Below are 22,636 nucleotides of genomic sequence, written 5' to 3'. Positions count from 1 at the left end.
CAAGCCTTTTACTGATATCTGCAGCGTTTGGCTACCAGTAGCAATTTGATGCTGGGAGTGTAGCCACAGCATGCCCTGAAAGAGTCTTAGGAGAAATATTGTCAATAACCCAGAGACTGGAATTTTAAGAATTGGTACTCAAGAATAGGGTAGAGTCTCAGAACTGCATGACAGAACTAATTTATTTTAGTGAAATACTGAGTGTAACCCTTGTAAAAAAGTAAACTTAACAGCTAACCTAAGTGTAAATAGGGCATGTGGATGGATGTGGGTAGTAAAACTTCAGTTGGAAAATGTAAACACCATGCATAACTGTCTCACACCAGCAACTAAAACGCACATCAAGATGTTGTTGTGACTGGCCACCTTCTACCATTAATTTATAACAAACTGTGCCACTGTAGCATGCCCCTTAACTGATTTAACCAAAGGGAGGGCTGCCTGAACATCAGCTGCATGCAAGAAATGGACAAGGCATTTAAGCAGTTAAGAATATGTTGTCTTCTGAATCTATTTAGTTAGCTTCAGACTTCCCTAAACAGTTCATAGTGTTCACAGATGCTTCTGAAGTAGGTTCAGGTGCAATATTGGTGAACATTGTTGAACAAGATGAGCTTGCAGCTTGCTATAACAGCTGGAAGTTATGTAATGCTGGGTTGAGGGTATTCATCATTCAAATAAGAATATGTGGCTATTGTTATTGTTGAGTAGACATTAAGCAGCACTGAGAAGAGGTATTTAGTGACTGAATGAGATTGTTTGCTTATTAAATAAGCTTTGTCTAGTGAGCAAAGAAATTTTAATGCTAAAGACCATGTACCCCTACAATGTCTCTATAGACAGACAGAAAGAAAAAGAGAGATGGTAATCCCAAGCTTGCCAGGTGGCTTTGTTACTACATTCATTCTAGTTTAAAATAGTACATAGCCCATACTGATGTCATTGAAATGTGTATAAGACTCTACACCCCATATGCAGATGGTAGAACTCATGGTTCTTTGTGTGTGTATGTGTGTAGGGGGGGGGTGTCAGGTCATATATACTATAGTGGCTGATTTGCTATCATCAAACACTAGAGGGAGCAATGAGGTAGGTAGAAAAGCCCTGCTTAAACCCATGTTGTACATTAGGGGGTGTGCTTTGACAACAGATACAAGGTTTACAGGGCAGGAAACAGGAAGTAATGTTGGGGTAAAACCATCGTTCTTTTAGGCCTCAGTTTAGAAGGCTTATCAGGTGTGCTTATTGCTAATACCAGAGGGACTGATTGGGAGGAGTTCACAGCATCTATAAATGGAAAAAGATGTCTTTAGAAGAGTGGAGTTGCAGTCCTGTGAGAAAATTTGGAAGAAGGCTTTTGTACCTCAAGAGTTTGATTTGTTTGTGTGGGAAGCTGTTCAGAGTCTTTACTATCTGCAGTGTCATCAGTAATTGTATTATGGATGTGCTAATGGTAAATGTCTCTGATTCTTGGATATTCTGGTGCCAGCTCTGAGATTCCTTGGGTATTAGTTTTGAAAGGAAAGGAAGCTACACTGGTCTACTACTTTGCACAGAACTGTAAGTAAATACTGCATTTTGTTTTAAGTCTTCTGTTTCTACTTATTTTGAAAGGAAGAGAGTGATTTTGTTCACTTCCCTAGTAATTTCATCCATGCTGTATCTTGCAAACTGATGATCTGAGTGTTTCATGACTACTGCTGAGATGAAATAAAACAATATATACAGTGAGAGAAATAATGTGAACCAATAAATGCTACCTTAAAACCAGCGCCTGTGGCAGGCCACACCATTATCCAACCAAAACACTGCACGGGATGGTCGCATGGGAAAAAAAAAAACAGGTCAAAGTTTTATAATTAAAATCTATTATCACAAAATGTTTGATCAACCCAAATGGCTACCCAACCACATAGGCCTACTGTCAATATAGTTAAGCACTTTTACCTTATGTTAAATATAATAAGACTTCTTCAGAACTAAAGGTTTAATTACAGTAGGCATTTTTTTGTATTTTAAATGTTAAGTCATAAAAAGTGATGATTGTGAGTTAACAGTGTAAGATAGTTCATCTGTCCATTTTAACAAATTAATTTTATATGCAGATTAACTAGTATGTGGAATTTTGACATGAAATTCTTAGGTTAGTCATTTGATGGACATTTCTGTGAAAACTGTCCTGAGTCATCTTATAGTTCCATTTGTAATGCAATTTCATGCTCACATTTGCAAACTACATATTGGATCTGATTTTCACAAATTCACTATTGTAATTCGTGTGGTAAGTGTTCCGTAGGTGGTACATTTGAACAGAGTTCAAAATGTTAAGTTTGCATTTTATGTGCTGTTCATTTTAACTAACTTTAAGCATGTGGAATTCTGATATGCAATTTTCATTGTAGCCATTTTATGATCTGTCCTGTACTATTGTATAGTTTTTGTAAATGCTATTTTTTAAATTGCATTTTGGATTACAGTTGCATATATACAGTACCATAGATCAGAGCTGGACCTAGATCATATGTTGATAATCTGAGCTAAAAGCTGCATTTTGGCAGAGTTGAAAATATAAAAAAAATGTTAGTATTAAAAATATTTATCTGCAGACTAGTGTGACAATTCAGTAAGAAGTTTTAAGTGGTTATTTTATGTTACTTTCTGTCAAACTGTTATGTTCTTTTGTACATTTCCTTCTGTAAACTGCATTTTAGATTTGCATGTACAAATTCAGTATCACGGATTAGGTGAAAATAGTCCATAGACTATGTGTTGAAAATTTGAGCTCAAAATGCTGCATATTGACAGGGTTGAGATTTTTCTGTGTGCATGTGTATTGTATAAGGGAATGTGTGCTTATAATTTAATATACAATGTGTGCACGATATATGGCTTCAAGTCATTTGGTCGACAATAGTTTTTAGAATGGAAGTGAACTACTATGTTTTGTGAGACAGGCTATTTGTGTAAAGTCTGTATTGGCCAATTTACAGTTGGAAGCCCTCTGGCCACTTTAGAGGAAGGGTTAGCATGCACTACTAAGTCTAGTGTGCAACTTTCCTTAAAAAAACCCTTTCCATAACACTATTACTACTTGGAAAATTTGAGCTGAATGTGCATTTGAGTTATGGGTAGTACACTGGAAAAATAAACTTGTTTCTATTTTTAATGTAGTGTGTTTATAGTGTTGTCAATCATTTAACATGTTTACCATTTGTGACCTGTATTAGCATGTATGTGCAGGCACAGGCTATGACCAGTAGCCACTTTGTATCTTTATAGAGCACCCAGAGAAATTCAAAAGTAATTTTCCTCCTCCTGACCCCATTATCGAAGCTGCTTCCTTCACCTCTGACTTTGACTTGCATCTATGTAGTTATCACTCTAAATATAATGGGAAATTTTACAATGAGCTCTTATAATGACAGTATCATACTTATAAATTATGTAACAAAACATACAAAATAAACAACCTACATAAGTCCCCATTCACCACCCCAAAAGTTTTTTTTTAATCTGAAAAATAGTAAAACTTAATATGATTTGAGAGTAGCCAGCCAATAAAAAGGTAAAGGCAAATCCTACAGTTATGCTAGGAAGTTAAGAAGTGACATCAAACTATCCTCTGAACTTGCCAAGAACTGCCCTGCTCATTCATATACCAAATAAATGGTTAATATGCTAGCTGATTAATTTAATGGCAATTTCATACTGCCAACACATGTGGTTGTTCCCATCTCTTTCTTGCTTTCCCTTTAAAATCACTGTAATTTAAGCTTTGATAACTTACTCAAGGCTAAGAACGTCACATCCATGAGCCTTGACAGTGTACTGGGCTGTCTGCATATTAGCACCAGTCATTTGTTTGTACCTGTTAGTGCCTCTTTATAATATCTTGGAACAATTTTGAGGGTGGTGTCACTTGTGTAGTAGGTGCATAGGTTGCCATATTTTCCAAAGGATGTGATACTAAACATTTTGGCATTTAGTTTAGTTCTGGTATTAATATGTACGAAAAAAAAATGGTATCTCTTTGCAGTATCTGGGAAACCTCCATAGAACTGATGATATTGAATTTATCGAATGTTGGTTATGTGGGTCTGTGGACTCTCTCGTATGTATGATAGCTCAAAGACTACAAGGACATAGTTAAAAAAAAAATTGAAGACAAACACGGAGTGGCACAATAAAATATTCTTTCTCAGAAAAGGTAGTGGAGATATAAAACTTTATTAAAAAAAAAAATGATGGAATTCAACAGTTCTTATGAGAGACATAAGGCAGTTCCAATGAGGGGAATGGAGGATTTTTCTACCATTTAAACATGATATGTAGCTTAATCATTAGCTTTTAATATGTCCGAATTAGAAGTGCCAGCCCATCTTCATCTGCCATTATATTAAGTTTCAGTTTGTATGTGGTTCTTGTAAGGGGTTACAATATCCGGTTTAACTGGTAAAATCGATATCCATCTGAACCTTTATTTCTCCCGGTGTTTCTTTTTTCTCTTACTTCCTTTTTTGCTAATGTACTTTACATTGATAAGTAAAGATTTTTTTTGTTTTGAATCTTTCAAAATGTATTCAGAATGATAGTTGTAGCGCTTTGGTTGCAGAAGTTTCCCCTTTATATAAGTGCCCTGTTGTCCCCAGCAATGTGATACTGCTTTGTTGTTATGCTGGTTTAGTGATTTCATGATCTGCTCAGCATATCCTCATATAGGGGAAATGTTTATATCTATCTATACATATATATATATATATATATATATATATATATATATATATATATATATATATATATATATATATAATGTGGAGTCATTTCATAATCTTGAAATACTGAAATCTCGAATTTCAGTTTTTTGAGACCATGAAATTGAATCCACACAACACTGAAGCAGCAAAACCGCAAAATTCAAAATACCTAAAACACAGCACATACCAGATCACACATATACCACAACACCCACAAAACACACATCCACAAACCTACAATACAAATAAGTAGGGGGGCAAGCCCCCCTGCACCCCCCCAGTTATATGTACTAACTCCAAGATCACAAAAACAGTAAACAAAATCAGACACACGCACACATTCTACAGTCCCTCACACACACATCACACATATCAGCACACTCACATACACTCAAACCCCCACCCAAAACCATTACAAAACACTCACCTGACATAACACCTAAATTCACACACAGCACCGTACACCATCCATATACAATCCCGGACATTACGTAGCATAAAGCCATAACCACGAATTCAAGATATTCGATTTCGTGATTATGCACTTTCGCTATTTTCAAATTTCGACTTTATAGTCTCGAGATACTGAAATCTGACATTTCAGTATTTTGAGATTATAAAGTGTTTCCATATATATACATATATGTGTGTGTGTGTGTGTATGTATGTGTGTATATAATATATATATAATCATTTACAAACTAAAGTACATATCTTTAGAATCACATTACAAGTCATTTCTGTGCATGATAAATACATTACTGCATAATGTGAGGCGTTTTGCTGCTGTATTAGGCTCATGTGTAGGACCTTCTGCCGTTTGAATTAAAATTGGGCAAAAATCAGTGAGAATTAAGTGAGCATACACAGACTACTGAGGTTTGAAGAGTTTGTGTTGCGGTACAGTCTTCTTAAGCTCATTGACTCTACCTGTTTATGATCCACCATTTTACCTTTGTTTTCCCTGAAACAATATCGATGTTCTTCATCTCACATTGCTGCAGTCCTTACATATGGGTAGTCCGCTGTCCTTGGTCGGCCCGAATACCAAAGTATTAGGCTGACGTCGGTCAAGGCGCTTAAAACTGACATCAGAACGTCAGGGTACAAAAGCGCATGACCGACGTCATTTCCTCAGTCTTTTTTGCCGCATGGTCCGATGCAGAAGCAGCGTTGCAAGTGCCGTTCGGCATTCTGAAATTTTTCGAGTTCGGAGTTTCAGACCGAATCCAAGTTGGCTAAGTACCCCGTTGGGGATTATTTTGGTTTTTTCTTGCCTCAGTGTTTTACCGGATGTCAGAAAAGTGAATAACTGTATTTCTTGTGGGAAACAGATACCGCATAGGGATTATCATTCTTTGTGTATTCCTTGTTTGGGGCCTGAGCACGACGTTGTTGGGTGTCGCTTTTGTGCTAGGTTCAATAAGCGCACTATTAAGCGAAGGTTGGATTGTGCTAGGCTGGTCTTTGGGAAGCGGTGCAATTATAATATGCCGTCGGATTCTCCGGCGCCCGCTTCTCCGAAGAAGCGCAAAGACAAAGCAGTTAAACCCAGGCAAGATGAGTCGTCTGTTCCGGACGCCGGTTCTTTAGAGGCTGTAGTGGAACCGGTTGGTCCGACGGAGGCTTCTCTGGAGTCTCAGGGGGAGACTTTGATTTTGCAGGAGGTGGTCTCTCAGGAGGCAGGTCAGGCTGAAGGGGCTTCCCAAGTTACTGTACTCCCCTCCCTTCATAGGGTGGTTAGGCCTTCTCCTTCTGTTTCCAAGGCTTCTCCCAGAGGCAGGCCAGTTTCAGCTTCTGTTGGTGTCACTCCTAGTTCAGCAGGGTCTGTGCCTAAGAAGCACATGCTTAAAATGGCAGAAGATTTAATTACTCTGATTAGAGGTTCCATGCCCCCTCCTGATAAGAGGCCTAGGGTGGAGCCAGAGTTGGGAAGTTTTGAGCAGGCTTGGATATTTCAGAGTCTTCAGCTGAAGACTTGCAGGAGTATTCTCCTTATTCTGATTCTGATGCAGATGATTCCACTCCTTCTGCTTCTCCTCCAGAGGATTTTTCTTTTTCAGAGACACTTCATTCTATGAGGGAACATTTTAAGTGGGAAGGTCAGGACTTCTCTGATTCTAGGAAAAGGCTTAGGGAGTTTTTGCTGTTACCCCAGCATAGGCCCTTGGCTATACCCCCTGTTCTGGATGTTGTGGAAGATGTGTTTGCAGAGGCTTCACTTAATCCTGATCTCTGCCTCCTGCTCCTGTTAAACCGGATAGGTATTACAGGGTGCCTGAGGCTCATAAATATCTTTATAAGAGTCCTAGGGCAGACCCAGAAACTATTAGTCAGGGACCTAAGGGGGTCAAGGCCTCTGTTGTAAAAAATCCGGTTCCTCTAGATAAAGAAGGCAGAGCTTTGGATAGATGGGGAAAGAAGGTCTATACATCCTCTACCTTAGCTATGAGGGCTTTGAATTGCCAGTTTCATATGTTGAAATATCAAAACTTTCTTCTTTCTCAATTGAAGTCTAAGGTGGATGCTCTGGCGGAAGGCATTGAGTGTAAAGAGTTGCAAGATTTGGTGCATGTCTCTGAACAAGTGGGTAAGCATTCATTACAGTGTGGTTTTGATGCTGTGCAGGCCTCGTCTAGGGTGGCTGCCACTGGCTCAGTTCTTCGCAGGCACGCCTGGTTAAAGGATCAGAATTTATCTGACCATGTTAAGACAAGGATTTTGGATGCTCCTTTGCACTCTGATGTGTTGTTTGGTTCACCTGTGGAGTCAGTCTTGAAGAAAATGGAAGACAAGGCTAAGTCTATGCAGGCTGTTAAAGATTTTTTGCAAGTTCAGCCTCCAAGTTTAGTAGGAATTGGCCTGCTAAGGGGTGGACGTATCCTTCTTATGATTCTCAGTCTAGGGGTAGATCTAGACGTGGTAGGGGCAGAGCTCAGAGTTCTTTCAGGCCTAGAACAGGGAGTTCACCTGCACAATCTTCGTGTGAGGGCAGGGGCCAGTCCTTTCGTAAACAGGCCCAATGACCTACTTTTTCAGCTGCCAGATCCTTCTTGCCTGGCAGCACCTTTGGGAGGAAGGTTAGCACTCTTCAAGGAAAATTGGATGTTGATTACCCAAGACAAATGGGTATTGGGTATCATACACCAGGGTTACAAGTTTTATTTCCATACCTTGCCTCCTTTCAAAGGCATGCCGGACGTTCCTCCTCAGCAAAGACTAGAGGCTCACAAACAAATTTCTCTACTACTTCAAATAGGGGCCATAGAACCGGTCCCTCTGCCAGAAGTGGGCCTAGGATTTTATTCTCGCCTGTTTCTAGTACCAAAGAAAGGAAACACGTGGAGACCAATTTTGGATTTATCTATCCTCAACACATATCTGGACATTCCCAAGTTCAAAATGTTGACGCTACAACAGCTTTTACCTCTGCTGGGCAAAGATCACTGGATGGTGACTCTGGATCTCAAGGAAGCTTACCTTCATGTTCCTATCAGGCCCAGTTGCAGGAAGTATCTGCGTTTTCGGGCTGGGACTTCACATTATCAGTTCTCTGCATTGCCCTTTGGCTTATCTACTGCACCCAGAGTGTTCACGAAGGTTCTGGCTCCAGTGGTAGCTTTCTTCAGGCTAAGAGGAATACAAATCTATCCTTATTTGGACAATTGCCTGATTCTGGCCCAAGAAAAGGACGAACTTCTTCATCATTTACAGTATGTGATGGCAGTGTTAAGATGCCTGGGGTATTCTGTGAACGAAATAAAGTCCAGTCTAGTACCCAGTCAGGACATGTGCTTTCTGGGTGTGAGACTGAATACAGCATTCCAGATGGCCTTTTTGACCCCGGACAAACAAAAGAATCTTTCTCTTTACTTCCACGAGTTGTCTCATCAGTCCAGGCTGACTGCAAGGACAGTCCTTCAAGCCTTGGGGTTCATGGCATCTTGTATTCTGGTACTTCCCAATGCCAAACTGCATATGAGGAAGCTACAGTGGTATCTCAAGAATGTATGGACACAGCACTGCCAAGATTTGGACACTGTCATTCAGATTATACCTTGCATTCAAAAGGAATTTTTGTGGTGGGCTCAGGAATGTCACCTAAACAAGGGACTCTCTGTGACCCGGCCAGAGGCGAGTCAGATTTTAACGACAGATGCCTCAGACAAAGCTTGGGGAGCTCATCTAAATGGAAAATGGGTACAAGACACGTGGCCTGCCAGACTTCAACATCTACATATCAACTTGAAGGAGATGTTAGCAGTCCAATTTGCATTGATAGCTTTCAAGGATTTACTTCTTCCAGGGCAGGTGTTGATTCAAACAGACAACACAACTGTCATGTGGTACATCAACAAGCAAGGGGGAACGCATTCTTATCCTCTATGCAGACAAGCAATGATTTTGTGGGAGACTGCTCTCAGTTTACAGCTAAATCTTCAGGCAAGGTTTCTGCCAGGAGCACAGAACTCCTTAGCAGATGTGTTGAGCAGACAAATTATGGATCCCCACGAGTGGAAATTGGATCCTCATGTATTTCAGAGATTGACAGTGTTATGGGGAACTCCAGACATAGATCTGTTCGCTTCTCCACTAAATTACCAGCTGCCAAAGTTTTGCACAAAAGGTTTCATCCCACAGCTTGGAAAGTGGATGCTCTCTCATTCAATTGGAGCAATCTTCACGTGTATGCCTTTCCACCTCTGCCTCTCCTCCCAAAGGTACTGCTGAAGGTCAGACAGGACAAGCCAAACATGATTTTAATAGCTCCAGATTGGCCTCGACAGCACTGGTACCCATTACTGAGAAGTCTGGTACAGGAGCCTCCATGGCCTTTGCCTTCGATTCCTCACCTGCTGTCTCAGGAGAACAGTCATTTACTCAATGTCAAACTTCATTCTCTACATCTGACAGCCTGGCATATTCTGTTTTAAACCCTGGAGGGTCTCAGCTTCCACAACAAGTTTTGAATGTTATTTTGGAGGCCAGAAGGCCTAGTACAAGGAAAGTTTACGCAGATAAATGGAGGAGATTTTTATTTTGGAGTACAGCAAAGGACTTTGATGTTTCTAAACCTAATTTAAGTGTTGCGCTTCAATACCTTACTGAGTTATTGGACAAAGGTTTGTCCTTCTCCTCTATAAAGGTTCATGCTGCAGCAATTTCTGCTCACTATGACTGTGACCCACCATTATTTTCTCAGCCTTTGTTTAAGCAATTCCTTAGAGGGGCAAAGAATATAAGACCCCCACGTAGAGCTCCTACTCCTGCTTGGGATCTCAATTTTGTGTTGGAGAAACTCACTCTACAACCTTTTGAGCCTGCAGCATCGGCAGAGTTGAAATATTTATCATGGAAGACTGCTTTTTGTTGGCCATTACCTCTGCGAGAAGGGTTTCTGAATTACAGGCCCTTATGGCAGTTGAGCCTTTCTTAATTTTCCACAAGGATAGGGTGTCTTTGCACTAACCCTTCTTTTATGCCTAAAGTGGTTTCTAGTGTGGCTTTAAACCAAACTATTCATTTGCCTACTTTTTATGCAAACCCCAAAATAAAGGGGAAAGGATTTTGCACACTTTGGATATACACAGACAGTTGCGATATTATTTGAGCAGAACTAAAGGGTTCAGGCAGTCTCAACAGTTGTTTGTTTCTTTTGCTTTGGGTTCTCAGGGCAAACCTGTGTCAAAACAAACTATTTCTAAGTGGATTGGTTTTGTATTGCTTTCTGTTATTCCCATCATGGTAAGGAGATTCCAGCTGGGATTAGGCCTCATTCCACTAGGGCTACTGCCACTTCTACAGCTTTTTAAGGGGTGGCTACTAAAGATATTTTGGAAGCAGCTACTTGGAGTTCAGTGCATACTTTCTCTAAGCATTACCACCTTCCACTTTACTCTAAATCTAGGGCTGGATTTGCCACTGCAATTTTACAGGGCATTTTGGCAGTTCCTAATGCTTTATAGTTTTGCCATCCTCCCTTACCTCTGCTTTGGGATTCTACCCATATGTAAGGACTGCAGCAATGTGAGATGAAGAACATAGTACAGTTTTGTACCTACCATAAATGTAGATGTTCGAAGATCCACATTGCTGCAGTCCAATTTACCCTCCCTCCTTCCCCTCTGTTGTTGAGGGTGGTGTTGTGCTTGGTGTTGTACATTTTGTAAATGTGGTTAGTGCACGGGTGGTTGGTTAGTTTTTGCTGGTTATTTTTGGCTGTGGCCTTTCTTGTTAGGGCCTTCTGACATCTGGGGCAAGAAAAGACTGAGGAAATGACGTCGGTCATGCGCTTTTGTACCCTGACGTTCTGATGTCAGTTTTAAGCGCCCTGACCAACGTCAGCCTAATACTTTGGTATTCAGGCCGACCGAGGACAGCGGACTACCCATATGTAAGGACTGCAGCAATGTGGATCTTCGAACATCTACATTTATGGTAGGTACAAAACTGTACTTTTTACATTTTGAAGCAAGCTTCTCAGAATCCCATTCCATATATGGCTAAAGAACTGGTATGCTTCCTAATAACTGACTGTCTTTTATTCACACCTGTAAAGGATACTTTTTTTTTATTTGTAGATGGTATATGTCCCACAGTACTATGCTTAAAAAGGAGACATCTGTCTCTGGTTTGTCATTTAATTCTACATTGTGACCTTTTTGTAATGTCAGAAGCAGTTACTTAATGTGTGCTGGGCACTCACTTCTACTGCCATTTTCAAATGACAATTTAGTGATCTTGTCATGGCTAGTTGTTGTTGTGTTCGCCACAGCGGAACTCTGGTCCGCTAATGATTGGCAGTAGATTTTTATGTGCCGAGTTGCCAGCCCTGATGCACATCCTTCAACGAAGGTACACCCATTCACGCATGTCTCCACACAGAAGACGCTTTAGCTGAGAATCGAACAGGACAACGTCTTACTGTGAGGCGACAACTCTACCGCAGCATCACCACCGCAGTTCGATCTTGTGATGGCTAGTGATCTGCAGTAAACCAAGCCCACCTGTAACTCCGGTTTAAGGGGCTTTGCCCCCACATATTGTCAGTGGCAGATTAAAAGCTATTCCAGTTTGAATTGTATTTGCATAAAATTTAATTTATAAGCAAAAGAAAGAGCTGCATATTGGTGAAATCAAAAGTCCTAAGTGATTGCTTTCTGAAGTTTGATTTAATTTCCTGCCATTCTACTTTTACTGTTCTTGTCTGCAGCTGGCCTTCAGATGGAATGCTGAGTCATTGAGCGGAAGACGTAACTGACTGTTTATGTCCCACAATCTGAATGGATGATGATCGGTTCAGATAAGTATAACAAAGTGTGTTTTTTGGTCCCAAGTGATTAACTGCTAATAGCTATGCTGATCCTAAGAGAGAGCCCATTGCTGCTGTTGTATAAAAGCAGAGATGGCAGTGAAGTGGGACTGAAATGCCTGTTTGAGGAGAGCACACTATTTGAGTGGATCCTTATCAGTGTGTTGTAGAGCTGTTATTTTAAAGGTGCAAAGGAAGGGTAGAATAGATAAAGTAAGTGGAGGAACAAATGCTGAGCTTACTTAGGGGGTAGTTGTGTAGCAGCGGCCCACATTTAGCTTCTCGTACTTCTATCCTTTATTGTCAGTTAGTGCTTGCTACATTTTACTGCTGTTAGTTATTGCAGGTGGGGCAAGTCTCATTCATTGATAGCCTGTCACTGCCTATTTAAGTGGTACATTTAGGAATATTTCCTGCTTAAAATTTCAACTTTGGCCGGCGAAGATATAGCTGTATTCAACTGGACGTATAAGAGAATTTAAGTACCTCTTATCTGCACATTTTTCAAATAATACGGCATTTTAATTGAGTTACTTGTGCTACATTGAATATTAACTGAACTGGAATTTTTGACTCTGTTTTGTCAGTTAGTTCCCCACTCACCCTCTCTGTTTTTGTTTTGGTGTTAATCTTGGTGGCTTTGAAACTGCCTGCCCCTCTTGTAAGTTTGTGTTTGGATACTCCTTCTGGGCCCATCTCATTTGCTCACTCAACTGAGTGCAGTGAGATCATATTCTGATTTCAGGCACTGCTACTGTGTACAAAGAGAGCATCTGGTAAAGAAAAAAAAATTAAGCTTGTTTCCTGCCTTTCCTGTAAGTGGTCTACACTGTTTGTAGGCTTCTGAGCCCCCAAGCCTTTCTGTTTTGGCGGGAAGCCTTCTAGCTTAATTTTGTTTCTTAGAACTAGCCAGTTTTCTAGTTTCAGCACTCAAATCTGTGTCTTTGAACTTGGCACTTGTTCAGAACTCATTGTAAGCACTACAGCACTCAACTTTCCTCACTTGTCTAGAGGAAAGCAGTTTTTAGTACTTAATAAATAAGCACCTATCCAGGCATGTCTATGGGTCAGCTCCCAGTGATTTCTGCTGTCCACCTGATGAATCTGGGCATCTTGGGGCAATGCAGCAATTGCCTCATGTACACAGACAACCCTCTCCTCCTACCACCCAACACTACAACTTGTGAGAGATGCACTTATATTGCCAAACTGGAAGCAAAGCTCTCTTCACCCAAGAATGGACTAGACAGTCAAGAGGAGAAGGTAAACACTTGCACCACACCACACTCATCACATAGTCCCTCAAAACCTACACCACCAAAACACGCACATAGAAACACAAAACACGCACCTACATTAATGAAGGCTCTCAATAAAAACCTGCCCAAGCATCAGGGACCTCCAAAGCAGAAACGCATGCAAACTCCACCCCCCAACACAACCCAAATGACACATAGCCCACAAACTCAGTGCGCCACTCACCCACAGCCCATAAGGCATAACAACGTACCCAACACTCTAGTCACAGGTGACTCTATAGTCAGGCACACTGATGTTCCACTCACCAGGCTAAACAAGAAGAAAGTTACTGTCAGCTGCCTGTCAGGTGCCAGGATCCGCCACATAACGCACATACTCAGGTCACTCCACAATAAGTACAAATATGACTCTGTCATTGTCCATGTTGGTGTAAATGACCTGAGACGTACTTCCCTGGATTACATGAAAAGAGACATGGAGGAGCTCTCCGATCTTGTAGCCCAGGCAGGTATGACCCTGGCCCTGACTAGCATCCTGCCATCACCCAGAATGATGCCACAGTACAAGGACAAAATGATTGACTTCAACAATTGACTAAGCTTCTGGTGTCATTCTAAGGGGATCGTATTTGTCTGCCTGGGATGACACGATCGATGGACCACAATGCTTTGCCAGAGATGGCTTGCACTTGTCGCCCTTGGGATTCCGGATACTGGCTAAGGCTCTTGCCACCCCTATAATGCCTTTTTTAGGTAAGGTTCAAATGACAAATTTACCACCGTAACCGGTACAAACAAGCAAAATCTGAGGGTAATTCTACTCAATGCTAGAAGTCTAAACCTCAAAATGCACTCACTCGAGGCACTTTTTAAAATGGAGAACATTGACATCTGTGCAGTGACAGAGACCTGGTTCAAAACTCCAGAGAGCACCCCTGCATTATTTTTATTTATTTATTTTACATTTGTTGACCGGGATAGTCCGACTGGATGCATGTCCATTTTCAGCAGAGGCCCAGGGAGAAAAGCTCCAAGGGTAAGCAGATACAGCATTACATATTACAAACAGACTATTTACAGAGATTACATAAGTAAGCAAGTTAAACAAGTTCCACAGGTTATAGAGTTAATCCCGAGCGTAATTCAGGATTAAATTAAATTACACAGTAAGATGGTTAACAGATTTTTACACATTCTAGAGAGAGTTAGCCAGGCTTGATACAGTGACATAGCCAGTTAAGTGACAAATGTTGTTCGAGTCTAGTTTTAAATTGACCTAAGGTGGAAAGTGAGGTAATATCAGCTAGAAGAAAGTTCCAGGATCTACTTACAGAGTTTGCAAAGAGAGAGTCACCAGCTGTGTTATTAATTTTTCTAGTCTGAATTAGTAGTTCGTTAGAGGAACGAAGCGGTCTAGGATTGCTATGGGGGTGATAATATTTTTAAGTGCAGGAGTATTGTCCAGATTATAGAGGATTTTATAGGCCATAATCAGTTGGTTATACTGGATTAGGCTGGGTAGTTCAAGCCATCCAAGCTGGTTTAGATTGATGCAATGATGTGTCCTAAATAGCAGCCCAGTGGCAAACCTGGCAATGTGGTTGTAGCAAATTGAGAGTTTAAGGATAATCTTGTTTAAATTCGAGAGTAGAGGGGGTACATACATAAGGGTTGAAAGAAGGTGAGAGCGAGCTATGGCAATTTTAGCTGGAGGGGTTAGGAAGGCTTTTATTCTGTAAAGTGACCCTAGTTTTTTATTGATGGTTTTGATAGTTTGGTTAACATCTAGGTCAAATTTTAGATTATTATCTATGATGACACCTAATAGTTTTGTAGAGGAGTCGGGGGAGATTATTGTGCCATCATTTGAATTTATGTAAAGGTGAAAGCGGTAGACCTACATGTTGGTGAAAATAACAGCATTTTAGTTTTTTTGGGATTTAGGATCAGACGATGTTCAGAAAGCCAGTTTTCTGTTGTATTAAAGGTGGTCTGGGTAGCTGACCATAACTCTATTGGAGATATGGCCAAGCAAATCAGAGTAGTCATCAGCATATTGGATACGGCTGACTTTTGGGATGACAGTATAAAGGTCATTAATGAAGATGGAGAACACCAAGGGCCCTAGTATAGAGCCTAGTGGTACTCCAAGGGTGTTAGAAGGTTAGAGAGTTTGTTCTGCCAGAGGACAGCCTGCTGTCGACCATTCAGGTAGGATTGAAACCATTGAAGGGCTCTAGTATCTAGACAGAATGTTTGCAGGGTATGGATTAAAAGTTGGTGATCAACCAGATTGAATACCTTGGAAAGATCCAAGAAGAGGGCTGAAGATATATAATTATTGTTGCGATTATGGTATTGGTAAAGGCTAGGAGGGCTGAAGTAGTGCTGTGATGAGGACGAAAGCCATGCTGAGTGTCTGCCAGAAGATGATTCTGGATTAGGTGGTGCATGAGTTGTCTATGAATGCATTTTTCCATAATCTTTGCAAGTGGAGAGAGTATAGCTATTGGCCTGTAATTGGAGAATTCAGTAGAGCTGCCTCCTTTGTGAAGTGGGTTTACATAGGATATTTTCCAGATGGTGGGAATTTTAGTTTCTATTATGGTTCGATTGATTGATTAGTATTGAGACGGGAAACATTACCAGGCTATAATTCATACCACACCTTTCAGCCACCTAACCCAGAACGAAGCACTAAAGGTGGAGTCGTGTCCATATTCATTAAGGATATCCACACCTCCAGGCTAGTTGAACAGCATAACGCATCTGAGATTATCCAAGTGCAACTAACTCTGGGCAAGACTGCAATCCAAATTGTAGCTTGCTACAGACCCCCCACCATGCCCCAGGATTTCCACTCCTCATTTCTTGATACATTGGAAAGTATTGGGGTACAACCTAACACCCTAATAAAGGGCGATTTCAACTACCCCACCATTAACTGGGAAAACTACTCATGTACCAACTCTTTTGCTCAACATTTTCTGGAATTCATAAATTTCAACGCCTTGGATCACCTTATTCACATCCCCACCAGGGGTGGTAATATCCTAGACCTGGTCATTACCAACATGGGCAACTGGTGTTCCACACCAGAGGTAAATTCCTCATTGGTCAGATCCGACCACAAGCTAATCACCCTAGACATCCACATCCCGTCCCCACCCACAATTAGGGAAACCACTGTAAAAAAACGTCTCCAAAGCCAACTTCACACTTTTTAAGACAGAAGTGGCAAACTTCATGACACCCATGCAGACGGACAATAGAGGTACGACTGCTGAATCCTACACAAATGCACTTTATAAGCACTTACACGAGTGCGTGGCTCATGCTATCCCTAATAGAACCAAGATGCTATCCTCCAAAAAAAGGAAGCCGATCTGGTGGTCCTCTGACATAAACAAACTCTACAACAGAAGAAAGAAACTGTTGCAAAAAGGAGTAAAATCCCATGACTGGAGGAACGCCCTGGTCAACCTCCGTAAGAAGCTGAGATCCCTCATAAAATCCTCCAAAGCTAGTTATGAAAACAAAATTGACACTGACTGTTATGTAAAGAATCTCAATAGCAACTCTCAGATCTGCTCTGAGTTACAGCGCAATGGCACTAAATATACAGAACCAACTGATATTGCCAACATCCTGGCAGATAGGTTCAGTGCTAACTTTACCCCCCTTTCACCCCCTAGAGGGCCCATCTCTATACCGCAAGAATGCAAAGTTCCTGTAATCACGGCTGCACAGGTAAAAAACACCCTCTTCAAAGCCAAGAACACAGCATCCATGGGACCTGACAATATCCCAGGCTGTGTTCTACACGAACTACAGAATGAACTGGCACCCTACCCAAGTACCATGTTCAGTCATAGCCTCACCTCCGGCTTTGTGCCCATTGAATGGCACACCACGACGGTTATCCCACTCCACAAAATGGGAGCCACGACGGCCCCCGGGAACTACTGCCCCATTAGCCTGATGAGCCTGGTCTGCAAGGCCATGGAACGTATCATCATGGAACTCCTAAACAAAGACATTGGTAATCTCCAAACTCTGGACCCTAGCCAGTTCAGATTTGTAAATGGCAGATCATGTCTCCTAAACCTGATAGACGTCTTTGAAGCAATCACCAAAGCCATAGATGAGGGTAAGGTGGTTCACACAGCTTATCTAGATCTCACCATGGCTTTCGACACCATCCCCCACTCTGGAATTATAGATAAGCTCACTAAACTAGGTATAAATCCCTATGTCACAAGATGGGTTGCCAACTGGCTCACGAGCAGAACCCACACTGTTAAAGTAGCAGACTCCAAATCCGACTTCAGACCAGTGACAAGTGGAGTACCACAGGGTTCAGTCCTGGGTCCTCTCCTGTTTGGTATCTACTTCTCTGAAGTACAGGCTAACACAGAAGGTCTTTGGCTAACAAAGTTTGCAGATTACTGCAAACTAGGAGCCATAATCGAAACTCCTAACTATGTGGACATACTTCAAAATGGCCTCACTGAGATGGATGCCTGGTGTCAAAGCCATGGCCTGAAGCTCAATGCCAAAAAGTGTATTGTCATCCCCTTTGGTAAAAACTCTGTACCCATGAACTACCACATAGCTGGTAGTCTACTTGACGCCGAAAATGTGATGAGATCTTGGGACACAGGTGGACAGTAGTCTCTCCTTTGATAGTCACATCGCCACAGTGGTCAGGAAATCCTACATGGCTCACCTCATTGCAAAAGGTTTCTCATCCAGAAAAAAAAGAGGTCATTGTTCCCCTCTACTCATCACTCATTAGACCCATTATAGAGTACAACGCTCCTCACAAGACATCTACAACAACTGCAAAGGCCACAGAAATACCTCACAAAGAGGATTACTGGCCTCAAACAGATGCCCTACCCAGACCGTCTCAAAAAACTCCAGCTTTACTCCATCGCATATCGCCTACTCAGAGGCGATCTCTGCCTAACATACAAAGCTATGTGAAACCCAGAGCTGTTGGACATACTCCACTTAAAGAAATCCCAATCCTTCCGAGCTACACTCTCTAGGGACCTATACCTTATCACCACAATAAACAGAACATGCTGGAGGGATAGATTCCTGTCCCAGAGACTTCCCATACTCTGGAACAGACTAACTATCTATGTCAAACAGAGCTCCTCATTAGCAATCTTCAAGAAAAATCTTGATGATTGGATGGGAGATAGGAAATTCACCCCGGGGATCACTTCTGTGGCTCTGCTCGACAGGGGCACAGGAAAATAATTTTCCTGTGGCTCTGCTCGACAGGGGCACAGGAAAATAATTTTCTTGGGTGGCAAAAGCCAGGGTACATTTTTGGCTAGGCTTATATAGGCCCTAGGGCCAATAGCCTAGTACCCTGCTATGAACCTATGAACTAAAGAATAAGTCCTAGTAGTCCTTCCTTTCAATAAATTAACTATTGGTAGCTAATTTATTAAGTCTTCACCCCCACAATATATATCATGGTCTGTCATTTTCAACTGCATTTGTGTGACCTTTTTTTCTCTCTCTTCAGGGTGGTGTTTTTTGCTCCATGGTTGGATGATTTTGAAGATATATATATACACAGGCACACTTGGGGCAAAGCCCCTTAAATGGGAGTTACAGGTGGGCTTTTTTTTTTTTTTTTTTTAACTGCAAATAATACACTTAATTGATGCCACCTACATTTTCAGTGGGTGTATTCAGAGACTCAGTTGACATCTTGTAGTGATTCTGAAAATCCTATTGGCTCTGAATGGAACCTACCAGTGCAGTCTTGGTAATTAAGCTCAGATGGTGTAGTGGTACGTTGCTGTGATTGTACTGCAGTGTCCTGGCAGGGACATTGCAGGGCTGGTTATTTGGGTGGGACGTTGGCATAATTGTTAAGATGTTTACCTTACAGGCACAAGGTGCAGGGTTTGATTCTCACATGGACTAACTGCCTAGGCTTAAAATGGTCCACAAGGGCAGTTAGCCTAGTTCTAATATATGAACCTAAGAGCATTGTGTTCGTGTCTCTTTATATAAAAAAAAAAAAAAAAAACTTTTTTTTTTTAACTTGTAAATGGAATGTTGGGCCTATATTTTTAGTAATAGAAATCTTAAAGCTGATAGAGAGCAGGCATTAACTCTTCATTTTGATGCATCTGGCAGCATAAAGACAGTCATACCTAGTAAGAAGGTCTGACAGACTAGGTTAATACCATTTGCTAGTTATGGCCTGTTTATGTTCTCTGCAATGAGACTGTTAAGCACTGAAATGTGCCTCTGGTTTGCTTCCCTGTACATGCTTGTGTGTGTGTGTGTGTGTGTATATGTGTGTGTGTATATGTATGTGTGTGTATATGTATGTGTGTGTATATGTGTGTGTGTGTATATGTGTGTGTGTGTATATGTGTGTGTGTATATATATATATATATATATATATATATATATAATGTGTATGTGTGTATATATACACACACAGATGTGCATGTGTGTATTTGGTAATACCAGTGTTACGCTGACATTTGCATTTAACATGTAAAACGGCATCCACAATACATCTGAATCATGAATGTTGACACAATACTTTACATGCATTGAGAAACAACCTTGTTGCATGAATAAAATACAATATATACACACACACACACACACACACAGATGTGCATATGTGTATTTGGTAATACCAGTGTTATGCTGACATTTGCATTTGTTAACATGTAAAATGGCATCCACAATACATCAGAATCATGAATGTTGACACAATACTTTGCATGCATTGAGAAACGTCATTTTTTTGTATTGTATTCATGCAACAAGGTTATTTTTTTTTGTAGGGAAGCCTCCATCCACTACTTACATATGCTAACTTCAAGATAGCACAAAGTCTGTGAAAGGGAATATTCCCAAACCCCAAGAATTATGTGATCTCGCACATCTGTCTACCATCTATTTAAGAGATGAAAAGTGGATGACTAAACAGATGTTAACAAAGCAGTTTACCCCACTTCCTGGAAGACTACCAGAGGAATAGAGCCATCGACACAAATATTTTAAAAGGAATGATAAACTTGTTCATTCTCCAGCTACCTCACCCCAGTCCATTTCTTTAGAGATGGACTCTGTCCCATCAAATAGTGGGTGAAATGCACAGAAACTTATGCTAGAGCAGCAGCAGCCATTACAGGACATTTGTGCACAGACACACACGGCCTACAGGCAACATGTCAGACTAACAAATTCACATTTGGCCCAGCCTTGGTATGTATAAAGAAATGGAAGCTTCTTGAGGAAACCCATGGAGACATAGGGAGGACACTCGGCATTCTAGTAAAGGACTGAAACGGCATGCAAAACAACGAGAGACAGTAGTGATAACTTTTCAAAACATATTTGCCTAGTTATTTTAGCACAGTACAAAACAAATTAAAATGCACTACTGGCTGAAAAGACTTCCAGACTTTGACTAATTCCAGATGCTAAGATACCTATTTGCTTCACAACATAGTGCACTATAACATCATGTGTAAAGTTGAAGAACGACAGCTGTCAAAAGCCCCAAGGTGATGGAGTGGACAAATATTAAACTTAGTAAAAAGAACGTTTTCACTGATGAATACTTATTTGTGCCATGGCTCACACAACAAAAGCACAAGAAAAGCTTGATTTTTAAAACAATAATCAAGTCACTAATGATTCCTCACCATTCTATATTAAGCACGTATAAAGCTTTTAATGTATATTCCAAAACTGTTGAACTTCTTTCCTGCCTCAGCAGGATCCCAATCTACTACACTTCAACAGCATTCTGGTTTGTACTACACAAACATTGAAGATCTGAAGAAATATAGAGACAAAGCCTGGTGATACTAACTTATTATAAAATCACATCCATGCAACCATGTGGCATAGTCATGCCTGCACTTCAGCTTAAGGCATTATGCATCTTTTTGGACTATAACTCGTATCATAATTATTTTTTTGAGATGGAGGTAATTTTTTCTAGGGTGTAGGATTTTGTTTCTGACAGGAATAGTCTGCGTATTGCACATGATGGTTGTCTCTTATTATGTTATAGTGTTATTTGTGTTATTTTAAGGCTGTACTCAGTAGTGTAAGATACTTGCAACTTTCCTACATGATCAAAATAGTTTTAAACTGTCTGAAGCATACTCTCTCTGTCCTGTAACTTTAGACATGACAATGGAATTGCATTTTTTTTGGAGGGGGTAATTTTCATTTATGGTTATTGTGTAAAGTGTTTTGTCTTTTGGGTAAATGGCTTTCTGTTTTCAGGATTTTCATTAATCTAATTAGCTCTGACTAATGCGTGATGTGGGTAGATTTTGCACAACTTTATACACCATGAAGTGTCCACAAGTAAAACATTTCATACTAAGGACATATTTGATTTAACCCTTCATTCAAGTCCATGAGATATATTGCTAGATAGGCAGAGAGATGGATAAATAAGCAAACGATTAAATGATGTAGAGACAGGAGTACCCATGTGTACATATACATGCATGTATATCTGACATTTTCCAGAGTGATGTTCTAGACTCCTGCATTATTTGTTGCACACTTGATAGATGTATCTTTTAATTTCTTTTTTTTTTAAAGTCTTTTGGGTTTCTAATCCCATGATGGAAATGGACCTCATTCCTAAATCAAAGTATGATTAAAGTTCATGAAATTAGTATAGTTTCAATCTTTAAAGTTTGTGGGTGCTGCAAAGAGCACATTTGGATACGTGTCCAGTAATGACTCCTCCTGCAATTCATATGGAGCTACATGTATTGAAAAGGTATATCTAGGTATGATCGTAAATTCTTTTTTATGACGCCATTACTCCTCCTACTTTTGTAACTGTCTGGGTATCCTCCTTCCATGTTGCGCTTGTTTTTGCCTGCAAATCCTAGTATATTATGACTTTGTCTCTCTCTCTTTACGCAAGACATTGTAATCTCTGAATGTAGCAATTTCAGTGATCAATGCTATTTTTGTCTTCTTTTCGTGGACTGCAATGGCTAGTTTTGTTGCATCTGTTTTTTGAACTGTTGGTAGTGGGTAGGTCTCCTACGAATGTATTACGAATGTATCTATTTGAAGAGGAGTTCCATTTATAACACATGAGGTGGGAGCAACTTTTCTGTTAAATGCTGCTGTGTTGCACATTTTTCATTTAGTTTGAGAGCATCTTTGATACAACATGTATGTGAACATTCCTATCCTTGCTGGAGCTGTTTTGTATAAGTAGATAACTGTTTCCAGTTCGTAGTCATCAGTAAACTTAGTCAGCCACACTGCC

At 40.6% G+C, this 22,636-nt stretch overlaps 1 long non-coding RNA gene across 1 annotated transcript; it reads left to right on the top strand.

Annotated features, from left to right (window-relative positions):
- Positions 1-1,177: 1,177 nt before the first annotated feature.
- LOC122789653 lies at positions 1,178-21,911 on the top strand. The gene is made up of 3 exons (XR_006362849.1): positions 1,178-1,560; positions 11,968-12,071; positions 20,163-21,911. It is a non-coding gene; the product is annotated as an uncharacterized LOC122789653 (long non-coding RNA).
- Positions 21,912-22,636: the final 725 nt, after the last annotated feature.

The sequence above is a fragment of the Protopterus annectens genome, chromosome 15.part0 (assembly GCF_019279795.1).
Source record: "Protopterus annectens isolate FY-2018-M chromosome 15.part0, PAN1.0, whole genome shotgun sequence".
NCBI lineage: Eukaryota > Metazoa > Chordata > Ceratodontiformes > Protopteridae > Protopterus > Protopterus annectens.
Note: the sequence above shows the minus strand (reverse complement) of the source record. Positions and strands in the feature narration are given on the sequence as shown.